At 38.6% G+C, this 23,119-nt stretch overlaps 1 protein-coding gene across 8 annotated transcripts in view; it reads left to right on the plus strand.

Moving 5' to 3' along the window:
• SPON2 (spondin 2) overlaps positions 1–23,119 on the plus strand; it is a 105,268-nt gene that overhangs the window by 45,263 nt on the left and 36,886 nt on the right. For all 8 annotated transcript variants that reach the window (XR_005292376.2, XR_006280604.1, XR_006280605.1 and 5 more), the window contains exon 2: positions 13,264–13,402. The gene's annotated coding sequence lies outside the window, so the exon portion shown is untranslated. The remainder of the gene's footprint in view (positions 1–13,263; positions 13,403–23,119) is intronic.

Raw genomic sequence — 23,119 nt, forward strand, 5'->3', positions numbered from 1 at the left:
AAATGATGCTGTTAGCCATGACAGCTCAGCATAATAGTGAAAAAGAACTAGAAAATTAGCAAACCAAATTCCCCTGTGTTGTGGGGATGTCTGTGTATGTGTACAAGTGATTTTTCCCCCTCTCTGTAAATAAAATAAAATAAATTTCTTAATATCTACAAGTGAGTTAACCTGCTCCTGATTTTGCACCATTAATATCAAGGGGAGCTTTGCCAATGACTTTAATGAGGACAGGATCAAGCCTTTAGTCAGCAAAAATGCATATAGTATACTGAACTCATAAACATCACACATATTCATTAAAGTGGTTTCTCACAGTGTGGTGGGAGGAACTTTCAAATGCTCTGTATCAAACTTGAAGTATAAAACTAGAACTATATTACCTGATTCTCCACTGCCTTGCACCTGGTGTAGTTACTTACTCTCATTCTGTACAGATGTAAAATACGACTGTTATGAGTACACCAACTTTGCACAGATGTGATAACATAAGGTGGCAAGAAGAGGAAAATCAGGACCTATGTGTTGCCGGGATCACACCTCTAGTTACTTTTCACTTGTATGTCAAGATTTTTTTTCCCATATTTGTCAGTTAAGTTTTTGTTTACAGAAGATCTTGTCCCATGCTCAGATGGGGGAACTGAGACAAAGTAACGAAGGGCCACCCAGCAAGTTAATATCAGTCAGAATTAGAACTCGGGAGTTCCCTTCTCCACATCCTATTGTTCATTCTTTCAAATCACTAATGATATGTGGGCCAAAGGATATATTTTCCATCTGGTGGTTTATGGGCTTTACCTGTGTACCTCTAGTATCTTGCCTTGAAAATATACCCCAAATTATAGAGTAACACATTCACAGCCAGATCAGTGACAACGAGCAATCAGATCGTTGAATAAGGAAAAAAATATAAAGGTAGGGTTTTTACTCTTTTTTTTTTTTTTACCGTATTTGTAGTTTTTTTATAAAATGATAGGGTCAGACACAATGATGTGTCTAACCTAACCAAACTCCATTCTTTGGGAACTTTCATATTTGGACCAAAACTTTGGAGCTGGCATTAATCTCTAAAATGGGCAAAATCCAAATCTCGGATCTAAATGCCTTGAATTTTGAGAGAGCTTGGATTTGGACCTGAACTTTGTAGTTTGGGCCTATCACTAGTTAGACATTGTAAAAAATCACCCAGTGTTTGCTTTAATCTGTAACTTTTAAAAATAGATTTCCTCTGACCATATTTTCACCTTGATTTGCTGCTTTAGGGAGAAAACCCTTTCTCTGATGCCAACGTTGTTGTAATGGGCAGAACTGGTGGCGACTTGTCAGCTGTCCTGCTATAGAAGAGAGAAGTAAATCATCCAGGTCTCAATCCTGTCATACTCTGTGTACATCCTGAGTACTCTGTCCATAATCCAGAAAAGTACTTAAGCACATTCTTAATTTTCAGCACTTGAGTAGTCCCTTTGACTCCAATAGCATTACTTAAGGGTTTTGCTGGCTCAGGCAAGAGGGTTCAGCACCATGCAGGATCAAGAGATTTAGATTAGGGAAGTTACAGTGGCTGGTTCTATTGGCCCCAGAGAGATGCTGACCTCCTGATCTTTGTTAGTCCTGCACTTCATGAGGCAGAGAGCGAGATAGTTTAGGATGATACTTCTGCAATCTTCTGCCTTGGGGCACGGTTTGTGTATGGGGCTGGGGGATTTATTGCTGTGCCAGGGAGACACTATTGTACATAAAAGCAGTAACAAAAAGAAGCCTGTATTTGGAGTGGCACTAGCTTGGCACCATGGAAGGAAAAACTGCAGCTCCACTGGAAAGAGTGGGGTAAAGGATTTAAAAGACTAAAAAACCCGACAATTTTGCTTGACAGGAAATTCAACTATATTTTCCTCATGCAAAATGAAAAATAATGCTGGTAATTGATACTGATGGTTGAACAAATTGAAACCATAGGCAGAGAATTAAGTTATAGTTTTATGGAAAGAACAGAATATGTTTAATAAGCACTAGCTAGAGCCAACGGGTCTTGCACTGTATAACTTGCAGGGTGTTTTTATTATGTTGAAGCCAGAATATCTGTTTCCAGCTTTAATCAGTTGATTGAGTTTTTTTTTATTGGGTCAGAATAAAAGTGCAACAGGGATTTGGTGCATAGATTTATCTTGTATATTTAAAATATGAATTAGCGATAAAAAGGTAACATAGTCTATGGTTCGATAGTGATGCCAAGCTGTGTTTATGACCAGGCGTTTAACTTAAGAAATATGGGTTACATCTTTGAACAATATGTTGTCTGAATTCTGAGTGTTGTGCAAATCTTGGATTCTTAACCAGTGGCTCTTACAATAATTTTGAGTCACAAAGCAGTTTAGTTTATATTACAAGATGATAGTAAAATAAGAAGGAAACAAACTTTCCAAGCCCTCTTTGGACTCACGGGGTCCTTTGCTGTTGGAGTTGAGCTATACTGGTATCATTTGTAAATGGTGCTATTTAATGTGTACTCTCAAATACTCTCAGTTCATTGATGTCAAGTGTGACTTAAACAAGATATACTCCTTGGTTTTCCCTTGTTGTATCTGCAAGGAGGTACCAGTTTTGATGTAATTCTGTCTCTTTCTCTACACGGGAGATGGATAAAGAATTGGGGAGGGGGAATCGCCTATTTATATTTTTCATAGTGGTGGGCATCCATTGGTTTGGACATCTCTCGGCACTAGACCTACTCATTTCATCATAGTGGAGGCAATTTAGGATTTTTAAGATTTTCCTCCCCTTCCTCTGAGCTCAGAAAGGCTTTGCTGAATTCCAAAGTTGAAACTACAAAAACTAGGTTCAAAAAAAAAAAAGACCACTGAAGATTATTGAAGCTAGGTAGAAACAAAAGGACGACTGAAGATTCTTAGATTGATAGATTTAAGATATAACATAGACAAACTTAATTTTATAATAGCTTTTTATATAGAGAGGGTCTTTTCAAACCACTGCATGCTTTTCATTGTGAAATTAAAAATTATAGGTGAAGAAGCCATATTTTTTCTTCTTGCCAGTCATCCACTGACCTGGACAATACTCAGGGGGTGTATCCAGTAGTAAGAGCCAATTCTTACGGTGGGAACAAATATTCAATGTCTGGCAACATAAACTCAACTGGGAGAAATGAAAATGGAGTGTATTCATTTACTTTCTCTAATTTTTGTTTCCTTGCTTAGTCCTTCAGTGGCAGCCAGAAGGACCAAAGACTACACTAATTGAAGAGATTATATCAGTTATGTAGTATGTGTTGAAAGAATTGGAAATCTCCAGTGGGTGTGTTGCAAATCCAACATGCAAAGACATAAGGTTCTCAGGAGCCTCTTGCAGAATGTATTTTGATCCTATGAGGGGACTTAATGGATGCTTTGAATGTTTGCCATATGTTTCATATGATCCATTGACAGCATTAGTACTGGAGGCTCTCAAACATTTTTGAGACCCTTGGAGGTATGAATAGACCCTTAGAAGTATAAGTATCTGATGTTCTCTACTCATTGGTCCAGTGTAGATAGATGATAAAACTGGCTGTTTTTCTAACAATATTTGGTCTTAAACAATTTCTCTCTCTCCCTTATATTTGTTTCAAGTGGAACTCTTTGTTTTCTGGTTGTATACAATGTCAAGATCTTAACTAAATACCATCTTCTGCAAGACAAACTGAAGATACTTCTTTCATTGACAGAGGTTCCAACTTGTGCACTCTCCTAATGGAAGAAATTTCTGTAAGGAAGGAGACAGACCAGGTATGGTGAGGTCTCCAGAAGAAAATTAAAAAGGAGGCTTGTGAGAACCAGACTTCACTGAGGGTCTCTCTTTTGTGACAGCTATGACAAAATGGGAGAAAGAGGGGGCTATTACCTGAAATCTTGAATTAATAAGCCAAAGGGGCAGAGGATTCACCCTTTACAAAATTTAGGTCGATAACTTATGGAACCCAGCCATGGGAAAATTAGAGAGGGCCTGCAATAAACATTTGAAGATGGTTTAGACTGAGGTGTAGGTGTAAGTTGAGCAAGTCCTCCAAATCCTCTTGTATGTTAGCACTATAGAAGGTTTCTGAGATTTTAAAAGAAATTTTACCTGCTACAAAGTATTATATGCATGTTGCTGAACTTTCTACTAGCAGATACCTTTGTCTGAGAATAGCCCACGAAGAATACATACTAGCAGATACCTTTGTCTGAAAATAGCCCACGAAGGATTTGGACTAGCAGCTAGCGCACTGAGCTGGAGTTAGGAGATCTGTGGTTTGTTCTTTGTCAGGTTATGTGACTTGGGACTTTGTAAAATTGAGAATTATATTTGCAGGAGGATTATTAATAGAGCTGAGCAAAATATTTTGGCCAACTCTTTTTTTTTTTTTTAAAGCCACTGAAAATTCCATATTTTGGTTGACCAAAACATTTTGTCTTATGCTTTTTGGACATGTCGCCAGAATGCCACAAGATGTGGCCCCTCAAGTCCTTGCAGCTGCACAGGAATAGACCAAATGGTAAACTATCATTATGGCTGACTGTTTGGCTAAGCGTTGAAGAAGAAAAAGAAGAAATCATTTTGTGAATTCGTGATTTTGTTGTATTGTTTCAGCTGGAAAAAATTCAGAAATGTTGAAATGATTCATTTTGACCTTTCAGAAATTTATTCTTTTGTTTTGAACGCATCATTTGGACATTATCAAAACAAAATCTTTTGATTTTTTTAAACTAAATTCACATGGGGATTTAAGTGGCACTCACAAAATGGAGGAGAAGATGCCCTTATGTCCAACAGCTCTGTGGTTAGGCCATTCACCAGGGATGTTGGAGACCCAGGTTTAAATCTGGAGCAGGGGCTGGAACCCAGGTGTACTTCCTCTCAGGTGAGTGCCCCAGCTACCAGGCTGTAGACTCATTCTCTCTCAGGCCCACTGACTGTCAAAATATGTTCTAAAAAATGGAATTGATTCAATGTGAGAGAGATCTATCTTAAAATAGCCAATAATCTGGTGGTTAGGACATTGACCTGGGAGAGAAGAGAGCAGGGAAAGGAGGCCACCAACACTGCCTGCTCCTTGGTTTTGTGAATGGTGCCCTAAATTCCCATAAGAATCTAGTCCAAAAATCAAAATGCTTTTACTGCAATTGGGCTATAATTGAGAAGGCTCTTATGTGAATAGGGCTCAGATTGTGTGAAGACAGAAGAGGCCACTGGTAGGTCAGTAGAAAGGGGAGTAGTGAAAGATTGGTCTGTGAGGTGGGTTGAAGCAATTGGTGCTTCTTAAAAACCTGGAAGGCAGTTTTTCACTGGATGCCTAGTTGACAATGTGGTCAGACATTGCTGCTTGTTAAGTAAGCAGCGTTTTATTCCATTATGCTCTTGTGAGCCCACAGATGCTTTTGCAGGTGCTACCCCATGAGGGTTCTGTGACCTTTTGGTCTGCAGCAGCAGCTTCCTATTCTGAAGGGGAAGTTCCAGCTTGGGGGGTGGCCACGTAAAGCCTTATATGGCCACTTGTGTGCTCCTCCTTTCTGCTTGCCTGGAATGAAGTCGCAGACTTTGTTCCACCCAAATCTTGGAAATGACATTAAGAGAGGCAGCCAACATCCCTGAATGCTTCCTTCAGTGTCCAAAGCATGGAAACTTTTTGCAAAGGTCACACTCACAGCCAGCCAAGAAAAGTTCTTAGAAGTCACCTACACATGGAGAAGAGACCTTCTGGGCAAATTCTCCCATAGTGCTGATTGGAGGAGGAGTTAAGAACACCTTTTCAATAGTGATAGGAACCCCTTGCTTTAGATGGGTAATCGAAGAGGAAAAGCTCCCTTAGTTGTAGAGCAAGGAAACTTCATGAGATCTTCCTCTTCCAAATGCAGAGACTGAGAGATTGTTGTCATCAACCTGTGTGGGGTCATACTGATACTATCAGCTTCAACTTCTGCGGACTCTTGTCTTATGCTCTCAAACTGTCCCCTGAAGAAGAGTTTGGGCTAGACATGAGTGGGGAACCAATGGGAGCATAACTTCAGAGGCAGCCAGGCTGTTAGGGGAATAAGTTGTGCAGAGGCAGTGGGCTATCCTTCTAATGTACTAGACTTCTTCTGATATCCTGAAATGTGCAGAATTTCCCATTGAATCCTGGGACATCCACAGGCTCGGAGAGCCACTTTCCCAACTAAACCACCCAATCCAGATGAAATGATTAGAGGAACTTCAGTGGCCTTGATGTCACGGATGCTATGCTGACTTTTGCCTACACTGTGGATTTTTACATAAAAGGCTACGTTTGGCTCAAAATATTTTGTATACATTTTTATTGCATGATTAATAGAATAAAATAGTCTAACTTGCACTAGGAGGCAAACATTATATTGCTGGCTTTTTCATTGACAATAGTAGCTTCTTTTTTTCTTACAGAGCACTATGTCTCAGGAAATGAAATATTACTGCCACTTGATATGTACAAAAACTATAACTGTATATTGGTTGATGGTCAGCTTTGCATGGACATACCAGACTTAGAGAGGAAGCTGTGGAGCCCTTAGAATTTGGTTCAGTTTAGATAATGAGGCTGAGCTGAGAAGTAGAATGCTCCAATCAAGTACCCACATGCCGTGTATAAAGCATGTTTTGAAAAGTTACCATTAATACTAGAAACAGACCCATTCGTGATGAACTCCAGATGATTCCATATATTAATATGAAAATCTGGATGTAATTCAGAGATTCTTGCATTGTTAAAGGAATTGTGACACACTTTGGAACTAGCAAAAATGAAAATGATTCATAGCATCTTTCCTAAGTGGGATTTTTTTAAACATTTATTTTGCAGTGACTTTAAGTACAAGCCAGTTAGGTTAAAACGTCTATTTTAATAAACAAGTGTTTGTAGACAAAGTTTGAAATGGAACACATCTGCAGAACAACATCGAAAGAACAATATTTGAGAGGTTTCCCTCAAACCCTCCCAAAAGGGATTTTAAAATTTTATTTTAATTTTTTACTCTTGAACTGTAAAATGTTTGAGTGTTGGGCAGACAAATGACTAATATTGGCCTCAGTTCAGTAAAGATCTGCAAGAAAGAAAGTATTGTGACTTTTTAATTTTTTTACCTGACATATGTTATTTCTCTCACATCACTCAAGCAAAACTCTCATTGGCCTTCAGAGGACATTTGACTGAACAAAAGCCTTTAGGAGAGGGAATGAGAAAAGATCCTTTGCCCTCTTCTATCATGGCACTGTTGCCAGATGCTGCTGGGGGTGCAATGTGAAGCAGCCACAGGGTACCCCACGATCTGACTATACATTGCAAGGAGCAATCCTGTAGCCAAAAGGGAGGGGACAGATAAACTAAAAGGTCTTTTCCATCTCTAATATATTGGATTCCATGATTCACTCTGCTAAATGATGGAAAACTTTTCCCAGTTCAAAATCTTTCCGTTGTCACCAAGTGAGTGCATGCTGAAAAAGTATCCATAAGCCAAAATGATCTTGCTCAGCTAACTTTTGCATGGAGGAAGTAGTAAAATGGACAAAATAACAGTAGATGCAGACCACTGCCTTATGTCAGAAATAGGAAAGTGAATTTAAAATCACCCTTTCTACTCTTTTGCACGGTTGTACTTTTTCCCATATAATCTACAAATATGTGATAAATTTCTATAAAAAAGAAAAGGAGTACTTGTGGCACCTTAGAGACTAACAAATTTATTAGAGCATAAGCTTTCGTGAGCTACGAAGTGAGCTGTAGCTCACGAAAGCTTATGCTCTAATAAATTTGTTAGTCTCTAAGGTGCCACAAGTACTCCTTTTCTTTTTTGCGAATACAGACTAACACGGCTGCTACTCTGAAACCTGATAAATTTCTATAACCTTCAAATAAACATCTTAATTGTTAGGATCTTATCCAAACTTGTTCTTAAAAGGTTTGTCCACCACAGAATATAAATCCATGTGTATCAAGTGTAAATTTTCATGTATTCCTTATTAATGTTGCATATTCTATAGCCTTCCCCCTGCCCCGGGGTTTTTTAATCCCTACATTAGGCCTTTGAAGAGTCCCCCATGTTCCCTGTTTTTATACCTTTACCATTTAGTCCCTCAGTTGTATCTGCTATCCTTCTGGGAAGAAGTCCCCTCCCCCTCCCCAAGCTAAGCCTGTCAACTTTGCTTCTTTATGAGCAGAAGGGGTTATTCTTAAATGGTGCCAGTTGCTTTCTCCTTTATGGAGAACAGTGAGAGAAACATTTATTACTGAGCTGGGAAAGTGGACTAAAGAGAGAAAACAATGATATGGTCTCTTTTGTGAATAAGACAATCCCTTCCTATGATAAATATTTATATCAGGTAAGTGTATGGATTCTAGGTATGCCTGCAACTTATCTTCGGGTATTTAGAAATGTGTGTCTAATATTGTTTCTTTGAAAAGGAATGTGTAATCTTCAAACGGAAACAGAACAGAGCCAACAATGCATCATCTTTTTCAAGATGAGCTACTTTGTGCTTTTTTGTTTTTGTTTTTTAATATTTAGTATGCCGACAAGAGAATACTCGGTTTTATTGCATGAAGGCAAAAAACTATTTGAGGTGGTTGGGCTAAATAACCATACTGCATACTATAAAGGAAGGTATTTCAGTTTATTTGGGAATAGGATAGCACCTACCTAAGTCTCTACCTTAAAGCCTTAACTCTGTGCTACATGCTGGGGTCTGTCATTGATGATAAAACCAATATATAGGATATAGGAACACTGAATACTAATTTTAGATAGCTCTCTCAACTTTTATTTTTTGTTTCTTTAAAACAAACAACCCTTGAACTTAATTTAGAATGCAGGATTTGCCCATAATACTGGTTTCTAAACTGAAAACCAGAAGTCAGAATCAGAACACCAATGAGTGGACATTGTGATAATTAAAGGCTTAGCTGACATTTAAAATACATATAATGCTAGATTTAGCCATATCCCATAGCTGAACAATAAACAGACATTTTCCAGAACCTGTGATCTTGTCTTGGAATAGCAAATAATACAATATTTTGATATTGGATTTAAAAAACGTATATATAAAAAACAGAAAAAAGATAAAAAAATAAAGCAATGGACCAAGCAGTTGGTTGATTATTCAGAAAAATCTACTCCTTGTGAGTCACAAAGAAAAGCTCATATAGCTTATAAGATCATAGGCATTTATGTTTCATTGGCACTGCTGTGGAAGCGTGAAGATATTCCACTAAATAAAAAATATTATTCATTATTTGTTTGCTGCCCGAATTGTGTTGGATGCTTTCCAGATATTCAAGAAGAAATGATGCTTTTCCCAGTGAGCTCTCACTCTAAGGATGACAGAGGACAGTCTTCCTAGTTTGGTTGTAAATGAGTTCAGTTTTTCTATCTGCATGCGATATAAAATATTAGCTAAACTTGTGGGTATTAAAGGAGTGCTTTAATCCTCTAAAGGTTGAGTGTTTTGGTTTTGATAGGCAAACACCAACCAGATGCTTGCAAAAGTCTTGTAAATTCACTCCTAGATTATGCAGACCATGGATATATTCACAGGAGTCGCTAGGAAAACTACAAGCCTGAACTAATCAGTTGGCCTTGCAGGTAGGAGGAGCATTAGCAGATGAAGCTGAGGCTAGGGGAAACAGACTTCCAACTCTGTGCATCCCCAGGTTCTGTAGTGTAAGGAAGTGCCAGGCTTACAAAGGCAGAGGGGATAATTGTGTGGAAGGCTAACCCTAGCCATGCTATTGTCCTGGCTCATCTTTCCTCCTTTGGGTGCTGTGCCATCACTGGCTGAGTTCCTCACAGTTGTGCAGTAGCAGCCATAGATTGACCCAGGGCGAATTAGTGCTGTTTGAAACATTAACTGTCAACTGAATTTCTGCATGGAAATCTATGGGGTTAGCATGGAATGATTCCAGAGAGAGAGATGGGTCTCCTGCCCCTTCTCAAAAACCCCACAGATCACACGCCCATAGTCTGGAAAAAATGCCTTACATCTCAATCTATTCAATTTATTTAAGAGGAAATTAAAAGGACACTTGATTATGGCCTATAAGCATCTACACAGGGAGAGATAATGGCATAACCAGAGCCAATGGCTGAAAGTTGACATCAGCAACATTCAAACTGAAGATAAAAAACAAATATTTAGGAGCGATGATGGAGCTGATTGCAAAGATGTGTGTAAATTCTGCAGCACTTGGGAGTTTACATCAAGATTGGATGTATTTAAAAGATATGTTCTAGTTCATTCCCAGGTTATTGAGCTAGATGCAGGTATCACTGGGTGGAATTCTATGCCCGGTGTCATGCAGGAAGTTAGACTGGTGGATCATAGAGGTCCCTTTTGGCCTTAAAAGCTATTAATCCCTATTGAAGAGATGAGTAAATTGTAAGTACCAAGATGTTCAATGACTTGTTCATAATCACACGGTGAATCGGGAGTCTTTTAAGTAAACCCTTAAAAAAGCCCTCCCACGAAAGACAAAAGTTTTGCTGACGCAAGTGGTGATGTGAACACTGCTTTGTCGGCAGGAGTGCTCTTCCGCGGACAAAGCTAATGCCGATCATGAGGCTAGTCGTATTTTGTCGGCAAAAGTGCCAACAAAATACCAACAAAGAGCGTTTATACATGCTGACTTTTAGCAACCAGGCTGTGTCGACACAGTCTAGTCGCTAAAAGCTGCGTGGTATAGACAAGCCCTATGAATATTCTAAAGTTATCTTATGGATAACTAATATCTCATGGATATTCTATTAAAAGACCTTGTGAATACCAGCAAAGTACACCTATATTTTTTCTTCCAAGAACATTCGCAAACACTATTTGCTGTATTCCCCCAGCTCTTGAAATTTTTAATCCATTTCTAGTTAAAATCCACAGTCCACACTAAATTTAAAACATTAGTTTGGTAACAGCTTTTCTTACTGTATAACCAGGTTACAGCACCCATGTTTTAGATCTTTGTAACTGGTTGAATATTTGGCAAAATAAATAGTACTCATATAAAAATATTTACACATTTTAGCTTCATGTTTGAATCAATAAGGAATATTTGAACACAATTAATTGAACTTTGGCACAGGGCTGAAAAATTACATAGTTTGGCAAGTGTCATAGTAAACAAAGATGGAAAAGCCCTAGGAAGATATCTTGTCAATCCTTCTCCCAATGCAGGATTATTCCCTATAGTATATTTTCTCATGCTAGTCCAATTTTACATAGACCAAGTAATCAGGCTTTTAGTTCCAATGGAATCTAAAAAAGGAAAGTATTTAGTGTCAAATTTTTAGAACATACGTGTAGCTCTATAGCTGAAATTTTCATTCGATCTCCTCCCGCCTCCCCCCCCCAGAAGTTAGTAGTGTGTATGTCTGAGTTTCTAAATCAAACATTACTTTTTAATTTCCACAATCATTTTGAAAAGTAAATTAACTTAATTATGCAGCATAAAGTAAGCATTGTTGTATTGCTAGCAAATTAGACTTCACATAACCACCAGTAGCCCAGTTCTAGAATATCTTATCTTCATTGGAAACTGCCTTAGAAGCTTTGGAAATTTCTTAGTCCTTTCTTAGAAGAGGAGGAGGCCTCTCTGAAAATATTCAGACAAGACAGGGCTTCCTCTGGAGAGTGTCAGTAGGGCTGCTGAAATAAATTTGACAATTTTCATAATTTCTTCTTTGCAACTTCTTTTTCTATCATACATGTACTTTTTCTGTGGTCTTCAGTGATTCTCAATCAGTGGTCCGGGGCCCCCTGTGGGGCCATGAGCAGGTTTCAGGGAGTCCACCAAGCAGGGCCAGCATTAAACTCTCTGGGGCCCAGGACAGAAAGCCAAAGCCCCACTGTATAGGGTTGAAGCCTGGGGCTCTGAGCCCCACCACTCAGGGCTGAAGCCCTACCCTACGAAATGTAGCTTCGTAAGGGGTGGGCCTGTAGCATGGGGCCTTGGGCAGTTGCTCTGCTTGCTACCCCCTAATGCCAGCCCTGGTTTTTATATGAAGAAAAACAGTTGTTGTGACACAGGTGGGCCATGGAGTTTTATAGCATGTTTAACCCATCACTCTGCCTTGAACAGAAGTTTATTGAGCTGTCCACAGAACATGAGTCTTTTCTCTGAGCTGAAATAATTAATTTAGAACTCAATAAGGTACATGAGTAAGTCAAATGATTCCTTTCAATGTGTATTACTTTGCCTTTGTCAGCAGTGAATTTCATCTGCCGTCATGTTACTAGTTTTGCCAATTCCTTTTGCAGTTCCTCACAGTATTTAATCTCAATTCTGTCATCTACACATTTTGCCTCCTCCTTGTTCATCCCTCTTTCCCAGATCATTAAAAATATCTTAAGATTAGTCCAAGTGTAGATCTTTTGGACTTGCAGCTATATTTACACAAAAAGAATGTGCATCTCCATTATTATAGAATGTGAGACAACAGCCACATCTTTAGTGAAGATAGACTCAAACTTACTATAATGTCTAATAATATAAAATGATACAATAACAAAAAACAAAATATTGTTATACACCTCTTAAACATACTTCTAACAAATAATTTATAAAATCTTTATAGTGTTGTTTTTTTTTAAAGCAATCCTGCCACAATGAAAAACAGTTAAGGGTCAGTGAAACTTTCTGAAAAGCTCGGAGATTACTGTCCAAAGATACTCATGCTGAGTTACACTTCCATATTTATTACTGTGTGTGACATATATTGTTTGTATGTGAAGATTCTTTCTGTCTTAGTGTAAATCTCTCTTGATTTTTCTTGATTTCTCAGAAATCTAATATAGATGACCCCGGCTATGTTGAACTTTTCCATAGTGAATTCCTTAGGATGGTAAACTTTTCCTCAAGGTCTACTAGCTTTCAGTCTATCCCACCAATCACAAGCGCTTTGTAATGAGATACTATTACAATGAGGAATCGTTAGCAACATGGACTCCTTGTCCAAGGAGTAATGGACAAATTACTCTTTAATTAAGCTTTTACCATCTCTTCCATTCCCATTTAAGACTGCAAGAATTTTTACAATTACATCAGTAAAAAAATTAAATGACTGGAGTACACAGTATGGTTTATACATATTCATTTTGACAGTGTAACATATAATGGTGATGTTTTCTCCTTGCTCTGGGCCTCTATGAAGGAGAACAGTTAATTTCTCACACAATAAATTTGGAGTTATTTTGATGCATTAAGTACATGAAAGACTTTTTTTTTCCCTCCAGGTTTCATTGGATGTACATCTTTGTCTCAGAGCATCCTGGCGGGATCCTGGAAGCAAAGCTTAGCTAGTTCTACAACACGTGGAGGATTAAAAGATATCAGAGGCATTAAAAACTGACAACTGCAATTTTAATATGCCAGGTAAATGGAGCTATTTTGTGTCACTTTCTAAAGTTGTTAACAGTTATGCCATGACCACGATTTACAGAAAAAGGACCTGCTGGTAGCTATTTAGAGGGAAAACAATTATTTCTCCTGCAAACTCATGCCCTGGTAAATTACAATAAAGACTGAGATAACAGCAATTAAATGAAAGAAAATCCAGTGGCATCATTAAAGGATGCAGTTGGGGAAAATTTTGTGATAAATATGCAAGTAAATCTTCCCTTCCATTCTCCCTTTCCACTGTTTCTTCCCCTCCAGGCTTTTAAAGTATTGTTTCAATATTTTAATAGCTATACAACATGTACAAAATCTCTTTGCTGCTGTTTTTGAGTTCAAAATAAATTAATACCCGCAGCAATAATGTACAGCAGATTTATCTCTGAATTAACTTCACAGTTACATTTGATCAGGAGAGCATCACTAGAACCCATCTAAGACCAGTTGTTCTACTTTCCTTGAAGGTTCTCTTTTCGGTTCTCTGATCAAAACAATTGGGTCAGATTCTGAACTCGGTTACCTTGGTGTACCTTGATTGAAGTCAGGTGAAACTAAGATCCAAATTCTTCTTCTTGTAGTAACTAGGAGTCCTAGTCATACATTACGACCCCATTGTGCTAGGTGCTGTACAAGCAGTCTGGCCTGCTGTCTGTTAATTACCAATTCTGCCTAAGTGCTTAGTCATAACAGATTTAATACCACCTTTGTAGTGCTATAATTGATTGACACCAACCATTTGCGAGGGGGAGCTCTTCTGATGGTTTTAGGAGGCACTAACTCTAGAATGACTAGTTCAGCCATATGAAGAATAGAAATGGCAAGCTTAGCAGAACAAGATAAAATACATTAGAGAGAGATTTGTGGTAACCATGAAAACCACCTGTAATAGAAATGGAAAAGTGGAAAGACAATCAAACTAGAATATACAGAAGCTGATTGCTGGATCATTCCTACAATTTTTTTCTTACTGAAGACAGATTTTAAAGGATGCTCAATATGAGCTATTTTCAATATCTTATGGACCTACATTTAGCTAGTACCTTTCCTCTCAATATACATAAGTACTTTCTTGGGGGTGGGGGTTAATTTTTTTTGGAAGAGAGGTGCCACAGGGGCTTATGTGTTTAGTTTAGAGAAGGCAAGGTAGAAGAAGTGAGTCCTGTGCTTGGCAAAGTCTGTGACGGTCCTTAGATCCTGTAGGAATTTGTTCCACAGTCTCAGACTGGTCCCTGAGAAAACTCTGTCTCCTGTGTAGACAAACTTTATCCTTATGAGAGAAAATTCCACTGTGTCAGAGGAGTGGCATTGTTGACCACAGTCTTCATCCCAGAACAAAACCCTTTCAAACCTCCCTTTCAAAATAAAACCTCCTGAGCCCAATTATTCAATTATTTTCTTTCTGTAAATCATCTTTTATGTTTCAGTCTGGGTCCCACAGACCCCCACCAGTGGAGGCTGCCTGACTGTTTGAAGTGATCGGAGGTTTGGCTTGTTAGTAGTCTGAGGAGAGATGGATTAGTGGGCAGAATGCAGATGAGGTGGTTAAAAGTTCATGATAAATACAATTTATGATTTTGTTCTGTAATTTATAACATGGATCATGGATATAACCACTGTGTGTGTGTGTGGGCACATGTACATACACATGGGGTATCTATAGATGTGTTTTGTTTATGTATGGATTGTATAGTAAAAAATAATTAAACAGTTGTAACTGTCTCTTAGTGGTAGCTGACATTTTGCTGATATAGTACAGAATCAGCTTGGGTCTCCTGTTTGGAAGTAGATAGCTTGACATAGGAAATGCATCCCACAATTGGAATGAATGGAAAAGTCAGAAACTTTCAAAATCTTGAAAAATTCTATTTTTTTTTAAGAAACTTGTTTTATTTAACAGTAGTTTAAGTGTATAACATTGTTTATTTTGCCTAAGTGAAGGCTCTCTTCTAGTGGACAAATCAAAGTTCTTCTTTTTCCCTGTGTCAATTTTATATTTTGTATTTAGGAGGTGATAACATTTGGGCCATATTGGTTATAACTATTCTTTACTGTGTCCCTTGGGAGTTCAAGCTTGGAATGAAACCAGAGCCTCAGCTGTGGCAGTAACCCTGTGGCTTTTCTAACGAGAAACAACTTGCTGTTTTTTCCCCCTCAGGGTAAACTTGTGCTCTACACAAAAAAATAAAGACTCCAAATCATGGTTAGGTCACAATCTTCTGAAATCTTTCATTTGGATCAAAGATTGTATCCTTAAATTGGACTTAATGACAATTTGGTGGGGGGAAGGGGGAATGTTGGGCTATGAATGACACATTTGTATGTTGAGATGCCTCTGTAGAAAAAATATCATCTTTTGTCTATTCTGTTTGTTAATCCACAAACTTCCTATGAAATAAAAATATTTTTAAAACAGTATTTGATACAAATACATCATCGTTTTATACAAATTGTAGATATTTAAATAAGTGGATTTATTGGAAAAAAGTTTAAATTCTTCAGATTTATCTTTGCGATAAAAAATTGGTTAATTTTCTTTAGAGTTTGAATATCACATAGTGTTTAATTAATTCTAACACACCCATTGATGGGTTAATTTTGTGTATATGGAATTCTACGCTAGACATAATTTTGCTTTGGCAGCTGTATTTACTCCAGTAGACTAATTGCTGGGAATCCCAGTTGTTAAGATGAGTTTATGATGGGTTAGCAAAAACCAAAAAAACAGCTGACAACCACACACTTTGTTTTCAGGACAAAATTTATATTTACACTCACTTTTTTTTAGTGATGTTGAATTATTAGAACACAGAAGAATTCACTTAAAAGAACAATGTTTTGTTATAAAATACTACTTTTAAAAATTTCTTTTGTACTACTGTTTACTTAATACTTCTGTCTATAATACAGCTAAATGGAGTAAACTAGGTAAACCTAAGATAATAGTTTATTTTGGTAGGTTCTTATATTGCCCTCATCACCATATTATCTGAACACCTACCAGTACAGAATTAAGCAACATGACTAACATCTGTGATCATTCTCTCTCATGTCCTATCTTATACCACAAAGCTAAATTCTGATATTAGGGGCTCAATCTTTCAGGCAAAGGCATAACAATAGCAAGTGGCTGTGTAGCGGGGTGGCTCCTGCTCCTTCCTGGAAGGGCCTAAAACAGTCCTGGGAGAGGGCTGGGGCAGGGGAAAAGCTGAGTTGATTAGAAGAGCAGCCGCAGCTGGGGGCCACACCCAAAACAGACTCAGCGGGCCTTATAAAAGCCAGGGAGGCCAGGAGCAGAGGAACTCTTTCTCTCTAGCCCTGAGAGGCAGGGACCTGGCTGGAGAGACCTGAATAGAGGACCTAGTTTGGAGCAGGGCTGGGGAAAGGCCAAGGGAGCTGGGGAGCTCTGGCCTAGGAAAGCCCCAGGCTGCAGGCCTGGGAAGGCCTATTAGATATGGGGGTTGCAGGGGTAGGCAGAGGCAGCAGGTCCAAACCCCCTCACCTGTGATGAGTGACTTATAGTGCAATCTGCCCCTGGGAGCAGGGGCTAGTTGGTGACTGGCAGTAGCCCATGACTGAGGTGAGGTGGGGATAGTGGGGGGGTTCCCTGGGATGGGGAGACCCAGAACTGTGGGGGTACTGCCAGGGGGCAGCACCCAGTTAAAGGGGCACTGGGAGCGACATGGGAGCCAGCAGCAAGGCGTCATCCCGCCTCGGTGCAGGGGGCTGGACTAGCTGACCTCTGAAAGTCCCTTCCACCAGTACATTTCTGTGATTCTGTGAACATATGTCAGAGAGGGTAACTTATAACTGAAATGCTTTCCAAGAAAGGAGCAAATTCATCATCATTTGGAGTCTTTATCATAGAAATAGTTTGACTGCTCTATTTGCGTGGGGGAGGGGAAAGCACGGGTGTGCATGCACGCATGTTCCGTTGGTTCACTGGCTTTCTCCCCCTGCCTAGAGTGGGCTACTAGTGCTGGATAGGGGCAGGAGACAGACAGGCTGAGTTCATGGGGGAGTCTCAGCTGCTGCTGTCTGCTGTGGCGACCTGAGCAGCTTGGCTCACAGAAATGGGGGGGGGAAGTGGAATGTGACTCCACATGACCCTCAATGCTTTGCCTCTGTTTCGGGGAGCAATGCCTCCCCTGCACCACCCCCAAACTATGTCCATGGTCTTTATCTTTTCAAAAGACAACCAATCTTGATTTAATCTGTAGCTCAACCACAAGTTCTTGAGGTTGATGGTATTCTCTTATGGGCCAGAGAAGAAAAATTGCTGGGTGAAATTCTCTGGCCAGAGTGGTGTAGAAGGTAGATTAAATGAATATACTGGACTGCTATGGGCTTAAAAATCTGTGAATCTATTAAAAAAAAGTTCAGATATAAATCTAAGCTAAGGGAGCAGTCTCTTGAAATGTACAGTCACACTTTGGAAGCAGTTTGGTCTAGCAGTTTTTACATGGGACCATAAATCAGAAATTTTAGGTTTTATTACCTGATATACCATTAATTAGCAAGACATACTAGAATTTATTTTCAAAAGACAGACATACAACTGATTGCTTAATTAATACAAACAATTATAACTTCATTAGCAAATCATGCATGCAATTTTAGGCTTTGGCCTATATTTAATCATGATTTATTAATGCATAATCTGTCTCTATGTACTTATATGGACCTCATTACTCAATCTAATGAATTTATCCTCACAATGCTTCTGAGATAGGGAAGTACTAACATCTTCATTTTACACAAATTATTGAGGTTCATAGTATTCTATCAACTTCAGTGAACCTGGAGCTGAGGCCCAGAGATTAAGGGCTACATTCCCAAAGGTGTTTAGGCACCTAATGGGACTTTCAAAGGTACTTAAGTAGGTTAAATGGCCACTTCCCATTGGAATCAGTTTTATCAACCTGCTTAGGCACTTTTGAAAATTCACCTAGGCACCTAGCTTCATCTTTAGGTACCTAAATAGCTTTGAAAAAAAACAAGGCTGCTACTCTAAATACCTTTGAGAATATGGCCCTAAATCTGTGATGTTTGATTCTCTGATCTAAGACCCAGGCTGAAACCCTAACCGCTGTACCATCTACCGCTCTTTAAAACATTGGATTCCTCCCCAAGAAAGTATGGGGTTTTCATTTCCTCATCTACAAAGCTAAGTCTTTCAGAAACCATGATAGGGAAGGTCAGGCCTAGTAGCTGGAGCTTGGGGTCAGAACCAGAATCAGGTGCCCAGTATGCTTTTGGAAAAAGGCTGGACCAGAAGCAGGACTGGAGCAAGAGCAAAGCTGGAGCCGGGTAAGGCTCGTGGAGTCTGATACCACTAAAAAGCAAGGGAGAAATCCAGACCAGGGAGTGATGTTGAGCGGACTGAGCTGCTGTTTCTCCTGTGAAGCTTCTATACCTGTCCTGAGAGTCACCAGACTAGCTCTTGACTTCTGGATTGGCTAGAGCATAGCCTAGGAATGACTCATCTACATATGTGGCTTAATCAGGGTCTAGTTGCTTTTAAGAACAGCTTCTCGCCTTACAAGGCCTGCCAATGTGTGTGGATTTGTTTTGTTTTTTCGGTCTGAAAAGATGTGGGAGGGTTGAATATACTATCTTCCCCAACCAGCTGGAAAAGAAGGATTAACATTCTAATTAAATAATGGATTTGTTATATTCCATAGAAATCTTAGTCTGCTTTGAAGAACACAAAAATAGTAAACACATGTCCAACTTCGAAAATCTGGTCCTACTGTATGAGTCTTATAGCAAATATTCTGATTTTCTAGGAACCAGATTTGAGAGGAAATAAGTGATTCTTACTTCCTCTACTTTCTTGCTTTCCACCCACTTTTTTGCCTCCCTTTCTTGCATTTTAAATAGTTTATTTTTATGACAAAATGAAAACTAAAAATGTCATCTTCTGATTCTGAATTTATATGAATCAGATTAAATTAAATTTAAACCTACTGGTATGTTATGAGTTGAAAGAGATTGAGATTATAAAGAGGGAAAACTGCCTCAGAATAAAGAAAAAGGAGTACTTGTGGCACCTTAGAGACTAACAAATTTATTTGAGCATAAGCTTTCGTGAGCTACAGCTCACTTCATCAGATGCATCCAATGAAGTGAGCTGTAGCTCACGAAAGCTTATGCTCAAATAAATTTGTTAGTCTCTAAGGTGCCACAAGTACTCCTTTTTCTTTTTGCGAATACAGACTAACACTGCTGCTACTCTGAAACCTGCCTCAGAATAAAAGAGGTGAATACCTCAAGGACCCCAAATAATTAGGAGAGAGCAAAACTTATTATTTCATGCAATCACATTAACTCATGTCAACATTCTAATTTTATGACAACTTGCAAGAGGTGTCACACGTTAATGTGAATTACTGTGTCAGCAGAACAAAATTTCTAACCTGAATAATGGCTAATGTTGCATAACCCCACCAGCTTATGTGTACCAGAATCTACAGATATAATACTGTGTGTATGAAATGAACTCTATCAACATTGTAAAGACAAAATCAAGCACCTATCTCTGAGTTATCTTCTGCAGCTGTAGGAGTGCCATTAGGGTCCATCTCTTCCTCCCCCCCCCCCCCCGACACATTGCTTAATACTGATGTGGAAATAATGGCTATAGGTCAGTATCTACTCACAAGACCTCAGCAGAAGAATGTAAGCTGAAAACAACATTGAGTTTACAGCAGTGCCCTAATAAACTTCCCATGCACCGGAATATCATGCCAGGATTTTAGACATGCAGGATACAAACAGCAGATGCTGAAGTACTTAAATGAAAATCAGCAGATGAATATGAAGTATCTATAGGGATTTTAGAAGGAAAAAATAATTTCCCTCCCTAGTTATATCAAATTTTACTTGTTTTTATTTCAAAGCCCGCAGTTAAGGCTAATAACCGTTACTAGGAGTTTACACTATCTTGCCATGTTCCTTCATGCAAGGATTTTTTTTTTAACTGACAGCCTTTTCTACTTTTCCCCTTGCTAAATTGAAACTACTGGCATTATATATATTTCAATATACATTTTCTACAGAGAATAAGTATAATAATGACTTGCACAAAATAGCATGGCTAACATGGGAGATATGCTTACATCAACTCTAGAAAATTAATGTGTTTCTAGAGATTCTCCAGATGCCCCAATGATTTCTGATATCATTAAAAGTTTCTCCAATGCCTGCTAGTCAGATTATGTAAACTAGAGCAGATGGGATTTTAAAATTGTTTCCCCTTAGTATTGCATATTCTCTGAAAGTTACAAAACACCTCACCTTTTAGGATAAGTACAGTAGTTAATATGCCTTCCATCTGCCTCATTAGTGTAGCCTGGCATGTGATTTACAAGATTCAAAATGAATATTCCATATTAGTCCCATCTCATAAAAAATGTATTTAAAGTAAAAAAAATACATGTTCTTCCTTTATAATTGATAATTAAACTCATATTTTACTTTGTTTAATCTTCTAACATTTCCTAGATATTAGTCAATTTGGCATATCTAATTTTTCCATGTTTTAAAACAAATGCTTTCATTAAATTTTTGAAGTCTTCCAGATTCGGAGGCTCTATGGATCTTGGTATCATTCTCTTCCTAACATGGGGCCAGATTTCCCCCCACCTACAAAGGGAGAAAAATAGTTGAAACTCAGAATTTCCAAGGTTAAGTGTTTACTATTGCTTTGCCATTTGTAAATAACATGGCTATCCCATCATACTCATGACAATCAAACCTTTGTACCACACAACTCCTTTGAAGAGGGAAATCTAATTCTCATTTTAAAACATGCAATAATCTGAACTATATTAAAGAAATTGCCATTTGATGCCAATAATCTTGCAAACTATCACCCAGTTTCCAACCATCGCAGCAAGTTAAATGAGAAGCTACTAAAAATACCCTTCAACACCACCATCTGCATCCAACAGCCTGGATCTCTCCTAATCGGGTTTCGGACCAGGGCAAGGTATAGAGAGGGCACCTGTTCTTTGGTGTCCACAATGGAAGTGCGTCCTGCTGGAACTGTCTGTCCCATTCAGTGGAATTGATCACCAAATACTTGTTCGGCCTTCAAGAGGCTGCAAGAATGAACAGAAATGCTCTTAAATGGTTCAGGATCAGGTGCTTCCTCTCAGACCAAACCCACAGAGTTGTAATGAGTAAACTGTTCCTCCATAACTACTGTATTCAGAACTAAATTTCAAACCCAGCTCTTTGAGTTTTCTTCCAATAGTACATACACCAGCTCACTCACACACTTAATATTTTAAAAAATTGTTTATCTCCATAGAAGGAAAAAAGAGAGAGACAGAGAGAGAAATGACCATTATGTCTTTATCAGGGGAGGTTTCAGAGTAGCAGCCATGTTAGTCTGTATTCGCAAAAAGAAAAGGAGTACTTGTGGCACCTTAGAGACTAACAAATTTATTTGAGCATAAGCTTTCGTGAGCTACAGCTCACTTCATCAAATGCATCCGATGAAGTGAGCTGTAGCTCACGAAAGCTTATGCTCTAATAAATTTGTTAGTCTCTAAGGTGCCACAAGTACTCCTTTTCTTATCAGGGGAGGCACTCAGATGGTATGGCTTTGGGTGTTAAAGTTTGAAACTAGGCACATAATTATTTTATAAAATCCTGTAAGAAGTGACTACAGGAATTGTATCAAACATCAACAACAGATGTTAAAATATCCATCCATTCTTTTGAATATGGTCTAACACAGAGCCTATCTGGTGGTGCTGAGTGCCCTGAATTCAGTCTTCACTAGAGCTTGGGGGGTGCCTTATACCTCACATGGTCTGACCCTTAAATTATGAGCTCTTTGGGGCAAAGACTTTGTATTTGTAAAGTACCATGTACATCTAAAGCACTGCAGAAATAAATGTAACTAATACTAATAAATACTTCATGGTGTAACTAATTTGGTCAGGCTTGCTATGCACTGGATTCTGTAGCAGGAGACAGGCAGCTGCTATAATAGATAAGGGATCCTGGAAAGACTTTTTGGTGGATAAATTCTACAAGTTGTTCTAAGAGACAGAGATTTAATAGCATACTCTTATGTTTCCAGTTGCCCCTAACTTCTGTCTACTTGTTTGCCTGTCTTCAGAATGTTAGCTCTTTGGGGCAGGGACTTTTAACTTTTTGCCTGTCTGGAAAGAACCTAGTGCATAATAGGCAAAACCACAGCAAATAACAAACTGTATCTTTCACTCATTCATTGTGTAACTAATTTGTAGTGGTTCTACATTACAAATTCACATGCAGACTTCCAGTCACAGAATGGGCCGTATCCTCTGTTAACCTGTGCCCCCAAAGAATTCTACTGAAATCTCAGCAAAGTAAATGTATGAGCTGAGTTGAATATTGTGTACCTGTGCATCAGTATAATATTACTTTAGGTAGCCACAGATGCAGAGCTAACAATTTCTCTACCCTCCAACTTTAAATGGGTGACAGACAGCCTGACTACACACAGTCCAAAAAAAAAAAGAGGATGGGGTTCTAGATTCCTGGCTCCCTTAAACATGCCACAACCTTCTGCTCTGCAGAATTATTATATTTGGTTGATAACCCTTGTGCATCTATGAACCATATTGGCACTTGAAATTTTTGGTCAGCTATTTTGGAAACTGCAGATGCCTAATATTTTTCTTCTGCTTAACCCAGTTC

Source organism: Dermochelys coriacea, chromosome 4, assembly GCF_009764565.3.
Source record: "Dermochelys coriacea isolate rDerCor1 chromosome 4, rDerCor1.pri.v4, whole genome shotgun sequence".
NCBI classification, from domain to species: domain Eukaryota; kingdom Metazoa; phylum Chordata; order Testudines; family Dermochelyidae; genus Dermochelys; species Dermochelys coriacea.